Source organism: Haemaphysalis longicornis, unplaced genomic scaffold, assembly GCF_048455015.1.
Source record: "Haemaphysalis longicornis isolate Haplotype H1 unplaced genomic scaffold, Haemaphysalis longicornis Haplotype H1 scaffold_2, whole genome shotgun sequence".
Lineage (NCBI taxonomy): Eukaryota > Metazoa > Arthropoda > Arachnida > Ixodida > Ixodidae > Haemaphysalis > Haemaphysalis longicornis.
Window position 1 is genome coordinate 52,467,946 of NW_027526295.1, and position 7,501 is coordinate 52,475,446.

Genomic DNA, 7,501 nt, shown 5'->3' on the forward strand with positions numbered 1-7,501 from the left:
AATAGCAGAAATCTGTGCAGCCACAATGGGCCAAGCTAATAATAAGCAGTGGTTCGTTGAGAGGACAGGACGACTGACAGCTTTAGCCTTCAAGAGAATTTGCTCTTGTACAAAGCCTGTTGGCCTGCTGAAAACGCTGCTCTACCCGTGACAGAGCGGTGTCAGAGGCCATGGTTTATGGCCGTGACCATGAGAAAGACGCTGTGGCAGCCTGTCTCACAAATGAGAATCATGGATGTAGAAGTCGATGTTTTTGAAACTAGACTACGTGTTCACAAAGAGCACCCATTACTAGCGGAATCACCTGAGAGGCTAGTGAGTATTGATGACGGGGATGGCCTGCTAGTAGTCGTGTCTGCCATCTAAGAAAGGAATAACTGTAGAGGACGCCTGCAAGGACAGGAAGTTTTGCTGTGCTCTGAAAGATGGCGTGGCATCTTTGAAGACAAAAGAGTACTATTACCAAGTACAAGGGCCGATGGCTGTGACATGCCACATGTGATGAGACTTTGCCATATGGACGGACGGGGAAGATGGAAGTCCTGCACACATTCATGTCGAGGGCATTTCCTTTAATGAAAGCTTCTGGCAAAACGAAATGCTGCCTGCACTGCATCACTTCATGCTTCATGCGTTCATTCCCGAGCTTCTGACACAAAGAATAAGGAGGCTCGGTGTTCTGTACACGTCTGGAGCATATGTCTCATTTAAAAAGTCCGCAGTGGCTTCCTCGTGAGCCAACCAGCGGTCAGTTTGAAGTTGAAAATGAAGCTGGTGTGAAACGTTTCAAACACAAGCATAAATGCCGTACTTTATTTTTGACGCGTTACGCTCTCTTGCATCATTCTGCTGCTTTTATTAGAGGAGGCTTGAAGTTCGCGAGGAAGCAGCACACTTGGAACACCTGTTCAGCAATGTCGAGCATTGTAATGGGAAAGGCTCCCTTTAATATTCTGAAGGTCTTAACTAGACCTATCGCTCATTCAACATGCACCCTAGCACTTGCAATCTTGCGCGTCTCGTAAACTGCCTCCGCAGGCATTTGCCTTTCGTGCCGTTCACGAAAGGGGGGTCGGTGAACCATTATACCTGATCGCAGGTGAGGAAACGTAAAAACTTTATCAACCATTATCGCGTCTCCTTCCTCCAGCAGATCCACGAGTCCACTGCTCTCTAGGATGGCTTTGTCCCAGAGCCGAGACACAAAAGCAACATAGCCGTCCGGGGTGCAGCCAAGAAGTGTCTTGTAGGTGTTGTCATGCTTATATCTAGAGAAGGTCTGACGCTGTGCTTTCAACAAAGAGGACCTCTGAATGCGAACTTCAGTCGCATCAAGCACAAGAGGAGTATCTTCAAACCCTTTAAAAGATTTGGGAAGATGTTGCTCCATATCTTCTTTCGGAAGAATATTAGTCAGCCTTCGTAGTTCCCTTTGGAGAAAGTTGATCCATGTCGAAAATATTCTGCTGACCTGACTTTCAGAGTGCATGAAATTTCTCGCCACCTCTTCGGTGGACATCCCAGTCCTCATGCGGACCAACACCATGAAAAATTCATTTCTGAGGTCAATTTCTTTTGGCCGACCACGTGTCTCGCTTTGCTTTTTGTCGTCAGAGCCCCAGTACGTCATGTTCCTGGCACGGGGTTCCAAGTGCTTGAACAGAGACTCAAATACCTTAATGTTCGGAAGGCCGGTGTATGAGCGAGACTTGGAACGACTTTGGAGTATGCTCAGGTTAACGAGTCGCGACCCGGCGTGGTGAAGTCGTCCCTCAAGCCTTCGGTTCTTCTCTTTTAGTATGATGATCGCACTTTGTAGCTGGGCAATTTTTTCCTCCTACAGCTTGATCTGCCCACAATTGCAGTTCTGGCAACGACAATCAGCAACATCTACACATTGGAAAAAGACATACATACAGAAGCTATTAATGCATTCCGAAAAAAATATTGCGCTAGAATTCTGTAAAGCTTGTTTTTTCTGCTAAAATTTATTATTCCTGAAATAAGCATGCTAACACACACAGCAAAAACAGTGGCCTGATGAATTAATTTACTTTTTTCTGGTGCTATGGGCCTAGTATACGTTATGCGGGTTAATAATAATGTGCTGGCTACTCAATTCCAAGCAGGTAGAGGAGAATCGCACTCACCCGAAGTAGCAGCACTTGGACAATGCACCGGGGGTGCAGCAGACACCTCATCACTGGGCTCTCCTGCACAGAAAAAGCAACTGAGAAATTTGGACACGTTCAATCACCCTAAGTATAGCACAGCTAGAGAATGTGAGGCAGACAAATGTTATAATGAGGTAACAAATTAAATACCAGTCTCTTCCCGGCACGTTCCTGAAAGTGCAGGCTGTAGTGTGCTGAGCAGGCCATTTTCGTCCGTGTTCCTGCTATGCAATACGCCATTTCCGGCACCTGCACCACAAACTTCACCTGCACACATGTCAGACATTGTAGTCTGAAAAGCAATACGTTGTGATGCAAGCAAGTGCTCACTGCAACAAGGCATCAACAAAATACTAAGGTTGCGATCCAAATCTTCCTTCTGGTTAAATAAATGAACACTTGTCAAACAGTACCTGTGTCGTCTTGGCGGGGCCCTGTGTGAACAGGCTGCGGTGTGCTGAGGAGTGCATTCTCATCTTGTTCTGGGCGCTCCAGTTCAGTGTTTGCACCACCTAGAATACCGAGGCTGTACAGAATCAATATCTGAAAGCCTATTCCTCTAAGCACAATAAATAAAAATTCGGCTAAAAATTGTACTTGCTAGATTTTTTAAATTTATATTACCTTATACAGCTTAAGAGTTACTATAAGGGCGTGTTATAATTCCCGTAGTTCTGAACACGCCGTATTTTTAAGGCGTTCATTGCATTACAAAAAAAAACGGCCTTAGAGCGAAACTTAAACCAGAAATGAAAAAAGTGGCGAGGCTGCGGACAGCATGATGCTTAGCGGGGCGCACTGAATGTACTGTTTCTGGTAGCCCTGCATTAGCGTCAGCATTTCCCAGCCAGCATTGCAGTGGCGTTACCCGTTACGAGCCTGAACAGATCACCGCAGTTTGTGAACAGTTCACACAGTTCTAGTTTTGAACTGCGCACAATCGCAGCAGCGGCACGGCGGGGACCATTCACCCTAAGGTCCCACCACCCCTAACGGGCATTTTGTTTCGTTCGTTTAGGCCACCGATGTTTTCAAACGAGTTTCACATCCGCAGGCACACGGCAAAGAGAGACCAACACGCGTACAAGCGGCGATCGTTCGAAATATGCCACGGTCACAGAAATTAACCAACTTTAACAATAACAGCAAAAAAATGCCCCGTTCGCTAGTAACCAACGAGCTGTAGCAATAAAAACTGACCAAGAAAAATTCCGCACTTACATCCTTGTCGCTTCATCCTCTGTGAATGGCGTTTGATGCCACCCTCGCCTGGACTTCTCGCGTAGTTAAAGACCGTTGGCACCCAGTAAGGGTGGCTCATAAATGTCGACGGTGCTCCTATAAATCAAATATTACATCAAGGGGACATAAACGCGTCTGACAGTGGACCTACCTGTAATTAAATGCGCGCTGCGCGCTGCAAGTGGGAGTGCGGGCCGGGTGTCCAAAGGAGCCATCTTCGTTCTTCCTTCTCACGGCGGCTATCCAAGCTTCTCGCTTTTTCGGGTAGAGCTTCGCGCACGGAAACGAGAAATATTTAATGCTCGGCTGGTCATAAAAATAATTTGTGCAACCAACGGCCACGCAATGTGCCGGCATTCTGACCAGCCCCGACGCAGGCTGCAGCAAGCGGCAGCGGAGTCGCCTGGGCTTCGTTTGTTTACCACCCACGCAGGGGGCGCTGTGGTATGCACTTTTCGTGCATGCGCAGTAGGTTATTCGGCAAGTCGTGTATATACCGAAACTGAATTTGGCGCCTCAGTCCGACGTCCTCTTTTTGCTTAATGTTTCATTTACTTTTGTTTGTCAAGCTTGAATGCTTCGAGAAAACTAATAAAAAGCATAGAAATTCGTAAAAATACTCAGTTATTGGCATAAAAGTTGCCTAATTTTAGCTTAGGGCCTAAATTTGGGCCTCATTTTAAAGAAATAGCCATATCTTCAACTATTGATCTGGGAACTACAGCGTGGCATCATGGCGGCATCCGTGTTTAGACACATTTTTGAGCCAGCTGTACCCGCCTGGCCTGTCTGGTTTCCGAGGTGGAGACCAAAAATTAGGATTGTGGTCGCCTCCCTTGATATGTGCGCTGGTGAGAAATTTATACTTGCTGATTTGTAGTCAATGATGATTGTCTTGATTTTTGGGGAACCCTTCGCGGTGGCTTATTGGCTAAGGCGTTCTGCTGCTGAGCTCGAAGACACGGGTTTGATTCGCGGCCGCGGCAGCGGCTTTTCTGATGGAGGCAAAAAGCAAAAATGCCCGTGTGTTCGAGATTTCGATGCACGGTAAAGATCACCAGGTGGTCAAAATAATCCAGAGCCCTCCACTATGGTGCGCCTCATCGCCTGAGAAGCATCGGTGCATTAATCCCTACAATCAATCACTTTTTGTGAAGGCAACCATGCCTAGATCAATGGCTTTTCTTCTCCAACCACCGGGTCTCGTGTGGATAGAGCAGGAGGCTATGGTGTTAATCTAAACCTCCTACACATCGTACTGGCCTTTGTAGTAAGTCTGGAGACGTGCTCCACTCCGTACCTCCAGCTACAGCTGGCAGAGGCAATTAAAATAGACGCTGTCCTCCGCACAGCCTGCAAGTGGGCGATCGGTCACCCACTAAACACGTCTACCGAGCAATTTGAGGCCCTGTGCCTTACAAATATGAGCTCATCAAAGCTCAACGGCTAGGGCAACTCACACGGATGACCTACAGCACAACGGGGCGCCACATACCCGACTCACTGGATATAGCTCACTCCACAAAGCGTCTATTAGTTTTGCGATCCTATAAAGGAAAAGATTTATGTCTCCCCGCTCCCGTGTAGGATGCATCCTATGCATACCAAGGAGCGGTGAGAGGCCAGAGCCCGTGCCCTGCAAACACGCTATGTGAAAGTTGAAAACATTGCTACGTGGACGCACCTGATTATGCTGGTCGAGAAGCAATGGCCATAGCAATGTTTGTGTGACACTAAGTAAGGGATGTTTGGGAGATAAGTTTAGCGTGTGGGTGTGGTTTGCACGTCTTCGTTATAGTGCTGAGTTTTGCAGCTGTGAGAGTCTGTGCTGTACTGTACTGCAGCTGTAGCAGTTACTCTTGTCTTTCAGCATTCTGGGACAGGGCCCTGCGGAACCAGGCGGATATCCTGGCCCAAATGAGTGCCATAAGCACCCAAGGGGCCACGGGTGTCCGCGTTCCTGTGCTTCCTAAAGACTGCCCTAGGCTGCCCCGCTGAGGACGCCCTAGAGATGAGGGCGCTCAACACATAACTTGGAGACGTGGAGAAGCTTGAACAGATGGTATTTGTGAATAATTTATTTCTGCCCTACACTCATATTCGGCCTAGGTTTGTTTATTTTGTGAGAAAATGTGAGAGCCTCTATAATGCCAGGATTCTTGTGAAGGCTTTGTCAGGTGCTCCCTGGTAGAGCTACTGAGTGCCATGTGAGGAGAACATTACATTTAGGCTGGTCTGTGGAAAGATGTTTTCCATAACTGGGATAATATAATATCTCTGTGGATAGCGAGTAAATTGGTGCAAATGCTCGAGTAAGTCAAATGAGGAGTCTGTTGTCATTTTGAAATAAAGAGATTTTGAATCACTGTATAGCGCAATTGAACGAATGATGATGATGGATGGAGTTTTTTGGCGGAAGCCCATCTGGGGCAAAGAGCGCCAAACAAAAGTACCTTAAAGAAAATACTGGCTACTAAAGCCAGAATAACAATAAAATCAATTAACGGCATTGGTGATGGCTTGTGTATAGGGTCAGATTTGATTATGTGTGATAGGAAATGAGGTTTAAAAACTTAACGTCTGACAACTACTCAAACACACGTTTCACAGAAAACATGGCATCGTCACCCAGAAAGAGCGATGGATGTAGGGGAATATGTTGTCTGTAGAGTTTGTGTCATGTTATGTGAAGTGCCTTGCATGTGATTAGTATGTGCACTATAGATAGGGCCTCACCGCACCTGCCGCACTGGGGTCTAGAAGATCCCGTCAGCAGGTACGAGTGCGTTGCATAGGTGTGCCCTATCCGCAGCCTACCCAAGGCGACTTCTGTGTGTCTGTTGCGTGTGTCAGTGGTGTATGGTCCCAAGTGTCGTCTTATAACGTGTAACTTGTTATCTGTCTGTTCACTCCAGTGTGTTTGCTATGTTCTACGCAAGTGTTGTCTTATGTGTGGCTTGAGGTCTGTATATAGTACGGTTGTTATGTCTACAGTGTTCCTGAGTGCAGCAGCAGCGACCCTCTCGTGTGCCAACTCGTTCCCAGCGATCCCAACGTGTCCTGGGACCCAGCAGAGGAGCAGCTGATACTTCTGCGCATACAGAGACATGATAGTGTTAAATATAAGATTAACTATGTGGTTTTTGAGGGGTGTATGCGATGACAGTGCGCGAACAACACTGAAGGAATCTGTGTATATGTTAGACTTCGGAATTTGATGTCCCAGTATGTGTCGTACAATCAGTAAAATTCCATATGCTTCTGCTGAAAAAATTGTTGTGTGGACGCTCATGGTTCTGGCTGCACTGAAATTCGGACCAGGAGCACCGCAGGAGACCATAGTGGAGGTTTTAGACGCGTCACTGTAAAACTCTGCAAGTGGGCATTTAAACTGCAGAGACAGAAAATGCTGCAGTATTGCAGTTCGCGGTACCAGATTTTTGTCAAGTTTCATGAAAGAAAGGTCGGAGGACACAGGACGAACTTTCCAAGGAGGTAAAATGTCTGAAAAAGATGATCTCTACACCTCTAACAACGAAGCACTCAGATCCAAGGCTCGCTCTCTCACTCTAAGTGAACAGGGCAGAGGAACGGATGGGCGATTTACAAAAAGCACAGATGTGGATGTGTCGTTAAAGACAGGATAAAAAGGATGGTTATTCAGCGATGAAATTTTAAAAGCATAAAGTTCATGTACGTCCATTGGTTCTCAAGGCTCCACTTATCACACTCGGCATACAGACTCTCGACAGGGCTAGTGCGAAAAGCACCCGACGCAAGCCGTAGCCCCAAGTGTAGCACTGGGTCAAGCATTCGCAACGCTGTTTCAGTCGCCGACCCATATACCACACTGCCATAGTCTAAACGAGACCCAACCAAAGCAGTATAGAGCCGTAGTAGGAGTTCTTTGTCGGAACCATACGATTGGTGGGACAGAACCTTAAGTATATTCATTGTTTTCAGACATTTATGTTTAAGTTCCTTGATGTGTGGAATGAATGTGAGTTTCTGGTCAAACACAACACCTAAGAACTTGTGCTCCTTGTTCACAGGAAGCGACATGCCATTAAGAGTAATGTCTGGGT

General features: G+C 46.8%; 1 pseudogene across 1 annotated transcript; it reads right to left on the reverse strand.

The window, feature by feature from the left end:
- Window positions 1–824: 824 nt before the first annotated feature.
- On the reverse strand, window positions 825–3,449 carry LOC144168891 (uncharacterized; annotated as a pseudogene). Its single transcript, XR_013322280.1, has 3 exons — window positions 2,325–3,449; window positions 2,151–2,213; window positions 825–1,890 (listed from the first exon to the last, which is right to left on the reverse strand). The product of XR_013322280.1 is annotated as an uncharacterized LOC144168891 (transcript).
- Between the last annotated feature and the right edge of the window lie 4,052 nt (window positions 3,450–7,501).